Here is a 16,782-nt window from a genome sequence, read left to right as displayed (position 1 = left end):
TTTCACAATAACTCCATAAAGAAGGTATTTTTATGGTCTTATTTTTACCAATGAGGAAACTAAGGCATAGAGAGGTTAAGTAATTTGCTGAAGGTCACAGAGCTATAATCTGTGTTTTTAATGCCTGCACTATACTGCTTCTCAGTATAGAGTTAAGACCATAGCACGGTGGCCAGCGCATAGTACAAACTCAGCATTAGCTCTTATTTTACCTCTATTGTGCTAATACAAAATCTAAGGCTCATAAGTAGTTATTAACCTACCTAAAGAGTAACCCAGCTCTTAAATGGGAGACCCACGATTTTAATCCATACTGGATCCAGGGCTCATGGTGTTATTTGTTGTGCTTTGTTTTATTCAAAATAAATATGCCAACTCCAAAGTGGTCTTCGTCTAAAGGAAAACTACTTGGATAGCTCCTCAGGGCACTGCCATATTATAGTTCAGCACAAACACTGATGTGGATAAGGATGATTCTACGCCGTCAAGAAAAGGATAAATTTTATATAATATGCCTTCTGTAAGAAGGACTGGAAGTATATATTTTAGAAGGTTTCTATCAGATTCATAAAAATAGAGTCAGTTTGTACCACAGTAAGTTTCAGCTATCTGGAAGATTGATTTATGTTGTGTACCACATTCCTGAGCAATGCCAATGAAATGAGGTATGACTATATAAGACAAGAGGGATCATGAATGCAGTAGCTTTGGATGTTTACCTATGAAATGGACCTTGACAGTCTTAGTTCAGTTTCTTGCATCTTACTGGAAATACAGGATGTTCTGTAACCCATGAAATGAATTATGTTAAAAGAATGTGATCCATGAAATATACTTCTAAGAAAATGGTATACATACTCATCCACGAGTTGTAGCTTTTCCATATAGGTATACATATATAACAAGTTACTAATCATATACTTTATTCTGTGCTGCTATCAAGAAATAGATAATGGAACTGGTAGATGAAATGTTATTTCTTAAAGAAAACAAGCATTTTACCTGTGAAGACATGTCAACCACCAGCAAAATCAGTGCTGTTATAAATGCATGCTCTCTATCCAAAATTGGCTTTCAACACTGGTTGGGAGGGGGAAAAAAACTTCCATATTTCTGTAATTATCTCACTGTCCTCATTTTACAGAATATCTAAATTAACCTCTTATTTTTATTCATTTTTCTAGCTTTTTAAAGGATTTCAGAGTTCTCTTTCCTTCTTATGTCATGTGTCTCTAAATGATAACATCTACTTTCATACTGTTAAAAATGTTTAGAAGGCAGTTTAATAAATTCATTTAAGCAAGTGGACACTGGAGTCAGAATTATTTTTCTTTAGATACCTGTTCTGTTGTTACCAGTTGGGGAACTGGGGCAAGTTCCATAAATCCCCTAAGTTTTCATTTTTCTTCTGTATAAAGTAGGCACGAAAATGTACCTTAGATACATTAGGATATCCTAAGGATTAAATTATATAGCTCATGTAGAATTTTCAGTATGGTGCCTGGCAGGTAGTAAGAAGGCAATAAATGTTGTTATTGTTAATAACATATTTTTGTTAGTATTATTTATTGGTGCTATTGTTTTAAAGTGCTGAGAGGTTCCAACTCTGTACCTTCAGTTCAGATATCTTGTCGGGGATTCAGGCTTTCAACAAAACGTCTGCTTAAACCTGTTTTTGTTGCTGATAGCTTTGCTCAAGACTTGGGCCAAAGGCTGGGGAGAGCAAGCCCTTTCACTTTGCATAATGGAATTGTGAATAGACTTTTTAATAGTCCAGGTGCTTTTCAGTTATTAGAACAGTCCTATTTCAAAATTCAGCATTCAGTCTTGTATATTTTAAGACTTCTGTCTTAAACTCTATTCAAAGCTTTCTCTTCTCAAAGCATAGCTTAGGACCATCTGTGTCTTCAGCAGTTTGGAGCAGTTTCCCCATCTGCCTCCTTCTAGAAGCTAGCTTCTCTGTTAGGTTCTGGTGGAGAGGAAGGAGAGGAGAAAGGTAAACTTCCTCTTAAGAAACTAGGAGTAAGAGCAGTTACTTGTGAACTGATGAGAGGTATCTGGCTCACATTGGTCATTTCTGTCATGGTATGCAGGAGGTCCCTGTTCAGATTTCATGCTAATTCCCAGGTATGGGAGATCCAGCTCTGACTTGGTGTTTTCCACTCCCTGCACTCCTAGTCCCTGACTTGTCCCACAACTGCTGAGGTTCCCTTGGGAGAACTTCTTTCAAGATAGCTCAAACCCAACTACCTTCTGGAATCTTCACTTGCCTCAACCCTAACAGTAGGTGCAGTTTCACTGCATCTCTCTCTTTTAGCCTCATCTTCTTTCTCTTCCCCCAGCTCATGGTGACCCAGGGGCAGATTAGTGAGTCTGCTGATTACCCAGTGTACAACTGGGGGACAAAATGCTTTTCTCCTTTTGTGGTAGAAATCCTACTATTGGGTAAGTGATTCTCATAAAGCTCTCCATTTCCAGTGGATTTTGGAAGGAGAAACATTCCCATAGACCTGTGTTGAGAAAGGAAGAAAATAGACTTTCATCTTGGACATTGCTTCTGAAAAGGCAGTTCACTTTCCTATCATCAGTCTTCTATGCTCTTTGACTGTTGGAGATGATGAGCATTGGGTATGGAAGAGAAGATTCTTGGATTCTTGCCTCTTATTAGGCCTTGAAGATAAATGTCTCACCCTGACTGCTAGTGATCTCTGAGCTTAGAATGCAGGAACTTTGCATGTTTTGTGTATAATTTTGAGTCTTTGCTGCAATTCCTAGAAAACAGGACAAAATCTCATATGGACCACTATTATACTTGACTAAAAATTGTCAGTACCAGAGATCTGGGACCATTATTCTCCTCTTCTGATTTTTTATCTCTAGTGTTTAACATAGCATCTGCAAAATAATAGGATTTAATAAATATTTGTTGAATGAATGAAAAGCCAAACATAATTCATAGAAAACCTGATCCTAAACTCTATGGCACACTATAGATAGAGAGGACACAATCCTGGAATTAGGCACCCAGGGAAATTGCTAATGTCATCTTAATACTTTATAACACCTAAAGTTCCTAAATTGGTCCCTTTGATACCATTGTGTTTATTGTGTGGATTGCAATACATTTATGCATTGGTTTCACTTTCTATTTATTAGTTAAATAATTACTTAATGAGAACTGTGGGAATAAATTTAAAACTTTACTGTATTTCTACAGAGACTTCTGCTGTAATATAATGACTATGAAATGATCTCACATCTACTCAGAATTATTAAAAGGACAATTCAAGAAATATTTTAATTTTTGTTCATTCTTTTCCAAATCACATTGAAATGGTCCCCTTTGCACTTAAGTGATTTTGTAAGAGTTTTATACTCACTTTATAATGCCAGATTATTTTCCTAGCTTTAAAATTTTCCTTTTTGAAACCTAATTTCCAAGCAAAGTATCCAAGATAAAATTTAAATCTAGATTCAGTCTGTCATATAAATATTAATAAAATTTGATGTAAAGTACTGAATGACATGTTTTATAATTCCTTACAAATTTTGGGAGTATTACTGGGTTTCTAAGTAGATTTACCTGAGAGATAAACCATTAGCCATCTTGACTTACATTTGCTTGATGACTTGATATGAACAAATCACTACATATCTTTGTTAAAAACACAAATAGAAGTAATCATTGCTAGCTATGTTGATGCAGAGATTTTTCTCAGAATATTACTTTAGTCCTCTGTGTTGACTTAATCAGGGTTGAGATATAACAGTGCATCATAGGCAGTTGTTTATAACATGAATTTGCCCTTCAGCCTCAACATTTAAGTATGTGGGGAGAGAACAAATTTAGAAGTGTTCAGAGCCAGAAGCTAATTTGCGGAAAATTCTTTCAAGTATTAGATGAGTAAAATGTAGGCAGAGAAATGGATACTCATTAAGCCTAGTCAGAACAATCTCCTTGATAGAGATTTTCTCAAATATGACAACAATCCTAAAATTTTACATCTTGTTATTAATGACAAATTGTGAAGCTCAAAGTTAATTTAGTAAAAGAAGTTAATTGATAGAAATATGCAATTTTCTGAATTTTTAGTACAACTTAATAAAATTTGTAATTTGTTTTGATTTATTTTATTATTCCAAATAAATACTTCCCTAGATGGTTTTGTATTTATAATTTTATATTATTTTTCCTAAAGGGGCCCCTTTTCTCTCATATTTTATAAGATTAAGGCCCCCTAGAGCCTAGACCCTCTGCTGAGGTATATGTGTGTGAAGTGTGTGTGCTCAGCAAGTATTTGTTGAATGAGTGAACATCTTCAGGAATTGGTTTTGATGCGAAGGTAACCTGATATTCTGAAGTTCTCACTTTAAGGAACTGTGGGTAGATTTTCTCTTTAAGACTAAGAGAAAGACAGTATACTTTACTTATTTATTTATTTTTTTCATTTTGAAATGGAAGTAATTTATTTTATTTTAAAAATTTAATACAATTTTTAAAGGTTACTTTCCACTTACATTTATTACAAAATATTGGCTGTTTCCCCCATGTTGTACAATACATCCGTGTAGCCTATCTTATACCCAGTAGTTTGTACCTCCCACTCCCCCATCCCTGCAGTGTCTCCCCTCACCACTGGTAACCATTGTTTTCTCTATATCTGAGTCTGCTTCTTTTTTGTTATATTCACTAGTTTGTTGTATTTTTTAGATTCCACATATAGGTGCTATCATACAGTACTTGTCTTTCTCTGTCTGACTTATTTCACTTAGCATAGTGCCCTCCAGGTCCATCTATGTTGCTGCAAATGGCAAAATTTTGTTCTTTTTACGGCTGAGTAGTATTCCATTGTAGATAAATATCACATCTGTGTTCATTTGTTGACGGACACTTAGGTTGCTTCCATATCTTGGCAATTGTAAATAATGCTGCTATGAATATTGAGGTATGTGTGTCTTTTCAAATTAATGTTTTTTGGGGGGGTCGGGGTATATATACCCAGGAGTGGAATTGCTGGGTCATATGGTAGTTCTGTTTTGGAAACTTCCATGCTGTTTTCCACAGTGGCTGCACCAATTTACATTCCTATCAACAGTATGCAAGGGTTCACTTTTCTCCACATCCTCGCTAATATTTGTTATTTGTGTTCTTTTTGTTAATAGTCATTCTGAGAGGTGTGAGGTAATAGCTTATTGTGGTTTTGATTTGCATTTCCCTGACATTTAATGATGTTGAGCATGTTTTCATGTACCTGTTGGCCATCTGCCTTTCCTCTTTGGAAAAATGTCTATTCATTTCTTCTGCCCATTTTTAAATTGGATTGTTTGGTTTGTCTGTTTTTTTTTTCCTGATGTTGAATTGTATGAGCTGTTTATATATGTTGGAAATTAATCCCTTATTTAGTCATATCTGTGAATCAGAAATACTGCCTACCATATCAGTAAACAAAGGATGCTGCAGCCATCAAGTCATCAACCACTATCACCACCCCTGATGGTAAGCTGGGGGGAACTCAGGATGGAGACAAGCAGGCAGCCAAGCCTCTGCCCCCACCCCCAATGGTGCACCATGAGGGTATTCAAAATGGGAAAGAACAGGATTCTGGCCCCCTAGATAGCTAGATGCATATCAAAGGGATGATTTCAATGAGCCCAGATTTTGCATCTTCCCATACATAGAAAAGTGCTAAATTCCTTAACTTGAGATACCTGCTTTTCTTTAACAGGAATCTTTTGATGTTCTGACTACCTGATCTTTGTTGCAAAAACTCATATACCCTGGCTTCTACCTTGCCACTTTGGAAAAAAATCTCTTAGAGCGATCTGAGATGCTGTGTCCTGGGCTCGAATCATCAGGAAGTCTGTCAAATAAAACATACCTCTCAACTTTTAGGTTGTGCTTTTTTTTTCAGCTGACATATCATTTGCCAATATTTTCTCCCATTTAGTAGGTTAACTCTTCATTTTGTTGATGTCTTCCTTTGCTGTGCAAAAACTTTTAAATTTAATTAGGTCCCATTTGTTCACTTGTGCTTTTATTTCCTTTACTTTAGGAGAAGGATCCAAAAATTTTTTTCTGCAATTTATGTCAAAGAGTATTCTGCCTCTGTTTTCCTCTAGGCGTTTTAGAATATCTGGTCTTATATTTAGGTCTTTAATCCATTTTCAGTTTATTTTTGTATATGGGTTTTAGAGAATGTCCTAATTTCATTATTTTATGTGTAGCTGTCCAGTTTTCCCAGCACCACTTGTTGAAGATACTGTCTTTTCTCCATTGTATATTCTTGTCTCCCTTGTCATAGAGTAATTGATCTTAAGTATGTGAGTTTATTTCTGTGCACTATATTCTCTTCCACTTATCTATATATCTGGTTTTGGACCAATACCATGCTGTTTTAATTATTATAGCTTTGTAGTACAGTCTGCATTCAAGAATCATGATACTTTCTGCTCTGTTTTTCTTTCTCAAGATGGTTTTGGCTGTTCAGGGTCTTTTGTATTTCCATTCACATTTTAAAATTATTTGTTCCAGTTCTGTGAAAAATCCCACTAGTATTTTGATAGATATTGCATTGAATCTGTAGATTGTCTTGGGTAGCATGGTTACTTTAACAATATTAATTCTTTCAATCTGTGAACATGGTATATAGCTTTCCATCTGTTTGTGTCATCTTCAGTTTCTTTTATCAATGTCTTATATTTTTCCAAATACAGATCCTTTATCTCTGGTAGGTTTATTCCTAGGTATTTTATTCTTTTTGATACGATGGTAAATGGGATTGTTTCCTTAATTTCTCTTTCTGATATGTGTGTATGTGTGTGTATGTGAGTGTGTGTGTGCGTGTGTGTGTATATATATATATATACATATATATATATATATAATTTGTGTATAGAAATGCAACAGATTTTTTATCTTAATTTTGTATCCTGCAACTTTACTGAATTTATTAATTCTATTTTTTGGTGGTCTTTAGGATTTTCTATATATAATATCATTTCTTATGCAAATAGTAACAGTTTATTTCTTTGTTTTCAATTTAATTGCTTTTATTTCTTTTTCTTCTCTGATTGCTGTGGCAAGAACTCCCAAAACTACGTTGAATTAAAGTGGCGAGAGTGGGAATTTTTGTCTTGTTCCTGATCTTAGAGGAAACACTTTCAAGACCTGTAGTTTATGAAGCTTCTCTGTACAAATTTATTATATTTCTCCTCTACTACCTGCCTAAAGCTAACTGTCTGCATTCTACATTCAGAGACTTTTCCTTCCTCCTCTAGAAACTTAGCCTCTTGCCTTTACAGTATATCAAACAGAACCTTTGTTTTTGGAAACCTAGGCTCATCAATGTGATGCAAGTTGATTGTTTTGTAACAGAAGGATTCCAATGGAAGTATTCCACCATGGGAGAGACAGTGTTAGAGTCCTTGAGTTTAGGTGTCACAGATGATAGAGGTTGTTGGGAATAGTAGGAACTAGCATCTTCACTTCATACCCATAGTTCTTGGAAGTGATGGTTCTTCCATTAGGCTAAGTATATTGCGGCACTAGAAGTCCTGGCTTGAGATACTTACTAATAGTTCCTTGAGTCTAAAGTTATCACAGAGCAGGTAGAAACACTAGTCTATAAAAGGGTTCTGGGGTGATTGGACAATTTGATAGCACAGGGATATCATCTATGACTGAAGACCCTAGTTTCTTTTCCCCAGTTTGCTGAACTATGTATGTAGCCACTCTATCCCATAACTCAATCACCCCATCCCATCACTCCAACCCAAGACTTTTGTATGTAGGACCTTAAAGGGGTAATTCTCAAAGTGTGGTTTCCTTTCCGTATGTCAGAATCACCTGTAAACATTTTAGATATACAGATTCATAGGCCTACTAATTAGAAACTCTAGGGATTAGTGCTATAGAGCAAATTTATATGTAATACATATGGATCCATAGTATTTCACACAACTGGGGAAGAGTTAGGTCCTCTGGACCTCATGAAGTATGGGAAACAGAAACACAAGCCATCGGGCCATAGACTCTTTCTAGATACAGGCTGACGTGGTCTGCCCTGGATTTATTCTGTGAATCTTCTGACTTTTTCCTTGTTAAGAGTTTTTTTTTTCTTCTCTCTACATATGACTGAAAAGTGACCCTTCTTTAGCTCCACAAGAGCTCAAGGGGTTAATAGAGATTGATTAATGAATCAAGAAACCCAGTTTTAGGAGAAAGACTTGATTGAGTCAATTTGGATGCATTTCGGCCATGCTGACAGAATCTTATGGAACAAACAGGGCTGAAGAGGACTCACACTTGTGTGAGATGAGTCAGTCAGGACAGGGACTCACATTATCACAGTGAACATCAGGACTCAAGATTGAAGACCACTAATATTAATGGGTTGCATTTCTAATTTTTATTAAATTTCTTGCCCACAGTTTGATTCTTTTGTACTTTCACTAAGTCTTTTGCTCATTTCTATATGCCTGGATATATGAAAATAAACTGGGTTTGGCAAGAAAGTTAAATTTCTGCTGGAGAAAAGGTAGATGGAAATTTGACTTTCATGCTGGAGTTTTTATTGCCTGCTTAAAATATAAATTGTATTTCCTCCAAAGCTCTAAAATAACAGCTCAATAAATAGCTACTAATATTACAGTGCAGTCATTTTAATTAAGCATCTTTAACTCTCACTATCGTAATTTCAAATAATGTATGATACATTGAGCCTTTTTGGTTGCAAAACTGGAAGCCCTCCAGTAATTTAAGCAACATTTCAAATAAATTTAACTTTAACTCAGACTCTAGGTAACTTAATTATTTTTACTAATATCTAAAAATAATCACAGATTTGTTATACCTTTAATCTTCCTTTGGTTTCTTTATTGTTAATAAGAATCATTATTTCCAAGTCTAGGTTTTTATTTATTACTTTCTTACAGCTAATTATGCTGTAACTACACAATAGTACACAATAAGAAGAGGCCTTCAATCATAAAAGCTTTGGAATATAGTCAAGAAGTTGACAGATTTTTCATTTAAGGGCCAGAGAGTAAATATTTTAAGCGTTATGGGCCACATATAGTCTGTCACATATTCTCCTCCTGCTTCCCATTTTCTTCCTCTTCTTCCTCCTCCTTTTCTTTTGCTCCTTGTCTTCTTTCTCCTCCTACTTTGTAACTTAGCTCATGGGCCGTACAGAACTGACTGCAGGTTGAGTTTGGCCCATGAGCTGTAGTTTTCCAAGCCATGATTATAATCCTAAAAGGAACTTACAAAGTATATAAAAGTAGAAAAATATAAATTAAAAGACAGTTCAACAGTAAAAAGGTATTTTTGTATGTTTACTAACATAAAATGGCTGTTTGTAACATGGAAGTATTATCAACCCCTAAGACACTGGTTCTTCTGAGTTTGGCTTGTGCACATCTTTGTAATACCTATTTTCTTTTCTCTTTCCAGCCTCTCTCTTCCAAAATAGGCTACAAGATTAAAAGACATGAAGTGAAAAGACTTAAAGCTTAAATGCTAGGACTACTGTTGTGCATTCTTATTTGAGAATCTCAAAGTGGGTAGGAAGATCAAGAATATGATACATAGATTTGAAACTAAAGTTTCATATTGTCCTTACTACAAAAAGTGTTGAGAAAGGGCATACGTTATTGTTAGTAACATTTTTCTGCAAAACAAATTAATTAATTAATTATTTTAATTTTGTTTTTTATTGAAGTGTAGTTGATTTACAATGTTAGTTTCAGGTATACAGTTATACATATACGTATATATATATATTTTTTTTTCAGATTCTTTTCCATTATATGAGATTACAAGAAATTGAACATAGTTCCCTGTGCTATATAGTAGGTCCTTGTTGTTTATCCATTTTATATATATAGTAATATGTATCTGTTAATCCCCAACTCTCAATTTATCCCTCCCCTGCCCTTTCCCCTTTGGTGACCATAGTTTATTTTCTATGTCTGTGAGCCTATTTTTGTTTTGTAAATAAGATTTGTATTATTTTTAAAAATTTCATATGTAAGTGATATCATATGATATTTGTCTTTCTCTGTCTGACTTAACTTCACTTAATATGATAATCTAGATTCATTTACTACAAATGGTATTATTTTGTTCTTTTTAATAGCTGAATAATATTCCATTGTGTATACACACATATACATCACATGTTCTTTATCCAGTCATCTGTTGATGGACATTTAGGTTGGTCTGCTTAGAAAACAACTTTAGTTAGAAGGAATCTTTTATTATTTTTTCTCCTGTGAAGACTCAATTCTTCCATCATTTTTTCCCTATTATAGCTACCACTAAGCCTTCCTTTCTCCTTGGAACAAATGTAATATTGACACTAAATATATGCACATTGATCCCATTGTTATAAACTCTGAACCAGGAAATTCTCATTTACTAGTAAGAAATTTTGTATGGGTTCACCATAAAACCATATTTCTTTCCTTGCCTTGAATCCTAAGGTAAATCTATCATTAAAGGACTTTGGGGTTAAGAGCTATAAGTAGCATAATAGAAAATCAAATCAGAGCAACTTTAAAAGAAGTGCAACAGTGTTTCTCCACTTATTGTTCTTTATAATGGCCTTCAGCGGAAGTCAGTGAAATAATGAGAAAGCAAAGGTCTGTGAATAAATGATTAGTAGTTGGTGAATGGATGGGGCAAATGGAAAATAGGGAATGTAGTGATTCAGGATTGCTACTTTTAATGCTTTGCCTTAATACTTTGATAAAACTTTAAGAATCTTAAAAATATGAAAAACTAACATACTCCTTAGTGCATGTCTCATATAACAGGTCTAAAAGCTGGGCTTTTGGAGAGCAAGGAAATTAAAAAAAGGAAAAAAAAAATCAACAAGTTACTGTTTTCCAAAATTGGTATCACAACCTAAAGGGAAATATCAACAATCCCTTTTAAATAAGAGGAGTGGGAAGCTTATTTAAGCTTCTGCAGAAGCTTTCGAAAGGCTTAAATGGGGCTAGAAAATCTGGTTTCAAGGTAACACCCTCAAATGGGTGGAAAATGGATGCTGGTTGTTGGTGGGAGGCCTTAGTTTCTCCTCATGTGAGCTTCCTTACAGGCTGCTTGAATATCCTCACAGCATGGTGCTTGGCTTCCCTCATGCTGAGTGATTCAAAGACCACAAGGCAAAAGCAACAATCCTTTTTATGACCTAGCCTCAAAAGCCATATATTATTTTTTCTGTCATATTCTGTTTGTATAAATGAATCAAGAAATGTAACCCACATTTCAAAGGAATGGAAATAGGCTCCTACTTTTGATAGGATGAGGAAAAGTTTTCAGACGTATTTAAAAATAATCATCTTGTTTTTTAAAGGTTTCAAATATTATATAACAATTTTAAAAAATCCATCAACTCAGATCTTAAGAAAAAATCAATGAGAAATATAAAATGATCCCTGAAATGAAGATCACATATGAATTATAACAAAAGAGAATATTAACTGTTGAAAACACGGTAAAAGTGGGAGAAGCAAGACAAATGAATTGGAAATGAACAAGTAATTAAAAAGGATTTGTGGTAAATTGAATGACAGCCCCAAAGATATCCATATCCTAATCCCTGGCACCTGTGAATATTCCCTATATGACAAAAGTGACTTTGCAAATGTGATGAAGGATCTTGAGATGAGGAAATTATCTTGATGGTCCCTAAATATAATCACAAGTGTCCTTATGAGAAGAAGACAGAGAGAGATTTGACTACAGAGACAGAAAAGGAGGTGATGTAATGACAAGGCAGAGATAGATTTAAAGATACATTGTTGACTTTCAAGACAGAAGAAGGTGCTATGGCCCAAAGAATGCAAAGAATGTAGGTCTAGAAGCTGGAAAAGACAAGAAAACAAGTTGTCTCCAAAACTTCCAGTGGGACCACAACCATACCCACACCTTGATTTTGACCCAGTGAAACCCTCTTCAGAAATCTAACCTCTTGAACTGTAAGAGAATAGTATGTTTTGTTTTAAACTACTAAGTTTGTGATAATTTGTTACAACAGCCATAGGAAAATAATACAGGATGGAGAAAAATTTATAGTCATGAAAGAGACACAAAGGAGATTCCAATTACCCATAATTATTTTGACTGAAGAACAGAACTGAAAAGATTGAAGAATAAACTTCAAGAAATGTTTTAAAATGAAAAGATTTGAATCAATTATTTAAAAAGGTCATACCATATCCCAAGAGAAATTGTCACAGAAAAATCCCTATTAGGATCACTCTGTTAATCTCTGCATTCTAGAGATGCATTGTCATGTTTTAGACTCTTTGTATTTAGTGTAATTTTTAATATATTTGGATTTAAGTCTGCTGTCTTATGGTATCTGCTATTTGCCCTTTTCCCTCATTTTCTGTCTTTAATTGTGTATTTTAATAAATATTCCATTTTGTCTTCATTAGAACCTTATTAGCTATACTTTTTTTTAGCTGTTCTAGAGTTTAAAATATGCTTCTTTAATTTATCACAGTTCTCCTTTAATTAATATTAGACCATTTCATAAATAGTGTAAAAACTTTTACAACAGTATATTTCCATTTCCCCTCCTATCCTTTTTTTGTCATAGGTTTTTGTTATATATTTTACTTCTACATGGGTCATAATCCCTATAAGATGTCAATATAATTTTTGCTTACAATATTCAATTATCTTACAAAATTTTAATGGAGGAAAAAGTCTTTTATATTTTCTTTCACATTTAATATATACCAGTGATATGAAGACAAAATATTTTGTGCTTACAAGCAAAGAGATTAAGTTATTCAAGGACAAAATATATCAAGCTGGCCACAGATTTCACCATAACGTACAATTCTGGAATATTGTGATTCTAGACTTACATATATCTTCCCAAATATTCTTCAAATATAAATAAAACAAATATTTTTGAACTTACAAAAATAAGAAACTATAAAAATTATCAGTCATATTTGAAAAAGTCCAGAAAAACTTCTTTAAATGGAGAATTAGATATTTGATATTAAAAATAAAATGGATGAGTTAAATAAATTGAATAATGGCCCCAAAGAGGCCATTATAGAGGACTGGAAGATAGGGCTGAAGGAATTAAAGATCATAAAACAAAAGGAGACTAAGTAGCATAATAACTGTGACTTTAATAACTATAAGCTATGCAAAATTAAAAGAACATGTCATTTTGAGAAACACATCAAATTTCAAAAATTAAAACCAAATGACAGAAACTTAAAAAATTCACCTTGTGACAGTTAAGTCTCCACATAAGAAATGGCCTCGATCTAATGACCTGTGGCATAATTGAATTATTTATACATAAGTCCCAGGTCATATGTCCCAACCAGATTCTGCAACCTGGATTTTTATGAAGGAATGACAGTAATTCAGAAATCTTAAGAAACTTTCAGTATAAAGAAAGCAATAACTGTAAGATATGAGATAATAAAGAATTTATATCTTTTCTGTTGTTTTAGATCAAGTTAAGCATACCATGCAAAGCTCAGCTTGTGATCTTTGAATCTGAGTGTTTGTTGTTTAAAGGAAAGTAATTGGAGACTCAGCCATAAGAGCAGATTACATTTCTTAAAGGAATTTATTGAGTAAAATATGTGGTTACTATTTAAATTATTGATATAAATTGGTTTTCAAAATTTGTTTAGTGGAGATATGGCTTCAGTACATCAAGTGTAAGCAAAGTACAAATAACAGAGAATATGTCTCTCCACATATATAATTAGTTCCACAAGTAAAAGCTGATTAGTACTGTAGAGATGCAGTGGTGCACTGCCCAGGTCATCTCTGGGGGATAAAACTCTCCTTCCCCCAGCTGTTCTGAGTACTGTCTGATGATGGTTCCCAGTTAGTCCCTCTCTAGGAATTACCCTTTGCAGAAAGGAGTTGCTTGCCCAAGGTTACGCCCCTTTGTGGGGACAGCCTGCATCCAGTAGTTGAGGGACATCAGGTCTCAGATTTCAGTGTGGAGCCACACTGATGGGCTGTGCTGGCTCCACAGCACCTTTTAGGATGTGCTGAGTCCCGTGCTGCAGCTGCATTGCCCTGTGATAGGTGTTTCAGAGCCAACACTCCTCAGTTGTTCTTCTGTATGCAAATCTCTGTTCAGAATGCTTCACAGAGAACCCGAGGCAGGGTGATTTCTTCCTTCTCTCCATAAACAATGTTTACTAAATTGAAAACTGTGTGACAATTGTTGAGTTGTTGGGATAGGCACTGGAGATACAAGTTTTTTTTCCTGACCTAAATTTGTATTTTCTGTTGGTAAGCAGGGCATATACATTAAACATTGCTAAACAATACACATGTTGTCTGGGCCAAGTGTGTGAAGCAGAAAGCACCCACTGTAGGAATTCAGGGCAGGGAGAGACTTTTCTTTGGTTGAGCTGTGAAAGACAAACAGGGTTGAGATAAATGGAAAGGAGATAGGATTATGTCTGGTGCAAGGCAGTGTGTTCATGGCTCTTTTATAACACATAGCAAGTGGCACCATGGTCTACCTATTTACATACTTCTTTTTTCAGCTAGAGTGTAAGCTCCTCATTGATAGGTTCATGTTTTATTTATCTTTGGATCTACAGAATGTAGAATGTTTATTAATTCAGTAAGTATTTACGCAGCACTGATCAGTCAGATGGTGCCAGGAACTGGACATTAGCGAATAAATGAAGTATGTCCCTGCCTTCAAGGATCTTACAGCCCAGACAGGAAGATCATTAATAGACACTTCAATAGACAGCTTAAATATATTATGACAGGTAACATTCACTAAGTAATTCTTTATTGCCAAGTGCCATTTATGTGCCAAACACAGCGCTGTGATGAAGTAAGCAAGTGCTGGAGGAGCACGCAGCACAGACCCTCAACCCGCATGGAGAAGAACGTATTTTTTAAGGAAGGCTTTCTGAAAGAGGTGATTTCAAGTGTGACCTCGGGTGAGGGGACACAAACTGTAGGCGGTGCTCTCAGAAGACTCGGCTGAGAGAGGTCAGCTGTCTGTGCTCCTAGCAGGTGGTGGAATGAGCCTCCATCCTGCAGGTGGCTCTGCGCTGCACACAGCTGTAACCATCTTGGTGATCTGGGTAGAAAGCGGCTCTCGAGCTTGAAGGTGCATCAGAATCACCTAAGGGCTTTTTAAAAGAGATTGCTGGGCCCCATCCCCACATTATCTGACTTAATAGGTCCCGATGGGGAGCCAATATTTGCATAGCTAACCAATTCCCCCAGGTGATGCTGCTGCTGCTGGATCCAAGCTTTGAGAACCACAGATGCAGAGAAGGCTGTATTTGAAATGCCACTCCAGGGCATTTGTTCTGAGTGGATAAAGTTTTGATAATGTTTACTGAATAAGTATCATCAAGTTCCGACTTCCAATTGACGGAGAAAGTACATGATCACAATACAACACAGTAAGAGCTGTAAGAAATTAGTTAGTGCAAAGTATTAGCAGGATTGCAGAAGAAAAGGGCCAATTTTTCCTTAGTTTGTCATGAGAATCTTGACAAAGTAACAGGTGAGCTGATCTCATCTTCAGGCTGAGTGAACTAATTGGGAGTAAATTATTTTTGGATCTTAATTTCCTCAAGGGTAAAATGAGGATATTAATGACATCAGAGGGTTGTTGTTAGGATCAAGTAGGATAATTCATGTGAAAATATCTAAAATATAAAGTAATATTTAAAAATCTAGCTTTTGTTCTTTGCTTATCTTTCTAGAGTTCTTTATATATCTATGACTGCATTCATTGTTGCTGTAAAATCAGTGATGCTCTTCTGGACTTTCAAATTTTTTCTTTTGTTTAACTGACAATGCACCAGGAAATAGGAAGCCACTATTAACATTCTAACTTAAATGAGAATCACTTTTCCTTTTTCATATAAATTTTGCCTTAATTACATGAAGTTGGATAAGTTGCAAATTATTTAATGAAAGACAGGAATACTATGCAAATGATACAAGAGTGAATATTCATTTGGTTAGAACTTTTGTTTGTGGATTTAAATTTCATCTCTGACTGGAACTTTTCCTTTTTTAAAACATAAATTTAATGTCTTTTGCCACATGATGGTAGTGTTGCTTCTCTTGTTAAGCCACAAAAATACATTTCAGATGCCAGTTAAAATTGTAAAAAATTATATTTCTCCAAGGAGACCTAACAATAAAACATTAGTTTCATAAAGAAAAAAGACTCCTACACGTTTATGTTATTTTTAAAGAGCAGGAAACATCAATGCCAGTGTTTCCTGAGGAGAACTGCCATTTCTTCTTTAGGAAACAGATCTTTGCATGTCAAGAACATTCTCATCATCTCTCTTCTTAAGGGAATCTTGTTTGAGGCACTTTGAATTTTCTGCCCCTTTTAATTGGGTTGACCAATATAATTGGTTTCCTTTTAAGTTGATGTGGATATTTATCTTGAAGAAGAGAAATTTTAAATGGCACTTTTATTGATTGTAATCTACATAATATTTTTTGGCAGATTTAGGATTAGAAGTCAGCTCAGAAGTTGTGTAGTGTGACCCTCTGTCTGCATGCAGTAATTTCTTCTGCATTGTCCGGAACAGATGGCCATGCAATTTCTCCAGTACCTCTAAGGATGCCCTTTCAAAGGCAACCTCCATTCATTCGAGGACTCCTAGAAAAGGAACTTGTTTGCTTTATGCTCAGCATACTGTGGTGTTGCTTGGAAGCTGTGAAGCTTCTGTTTGTTTGAATTCAAAATCATTTCATTTGTCTGGAGGCAACCATCT

The 16,782-nt window shown here is 35.0% G+C and overlaps 1 long non-coding RNA gene across 1 annotated transcript in view; it reads left to right on the top strand.

Annotated features, from left to right (window-relative positions):
• The window catches only part of LOC116156913 (uncharacterized), a 93,810-nt gene that overhangs the window by 20,063 nt on the left and 56,965 nt on the right, over nt 1–16,782 (top strand). The gene's annotated exons all lie outside the window — the stretch shown is intronic.

Source organism: Camelus dromedarius, chromosome 14 (assembly GCF_036321535.1).
Source record: "Camelus dromedarius isolate mCamDro1 chromosome 14, mCamDro1.pat, whole genome shotgun sequence".
NCBI classification, from domain to species: domain Eukaryota; kingdom Metazoa; phylum Chordata; class Mammalia; order Artiodactyla; family Camelidae; genus Camelus; species Camelus dromedarius.
Note: the sequence above shows the minus strand (reverse complement) of the source record. Positions and strands in the feature narration are given on the sequence as shown.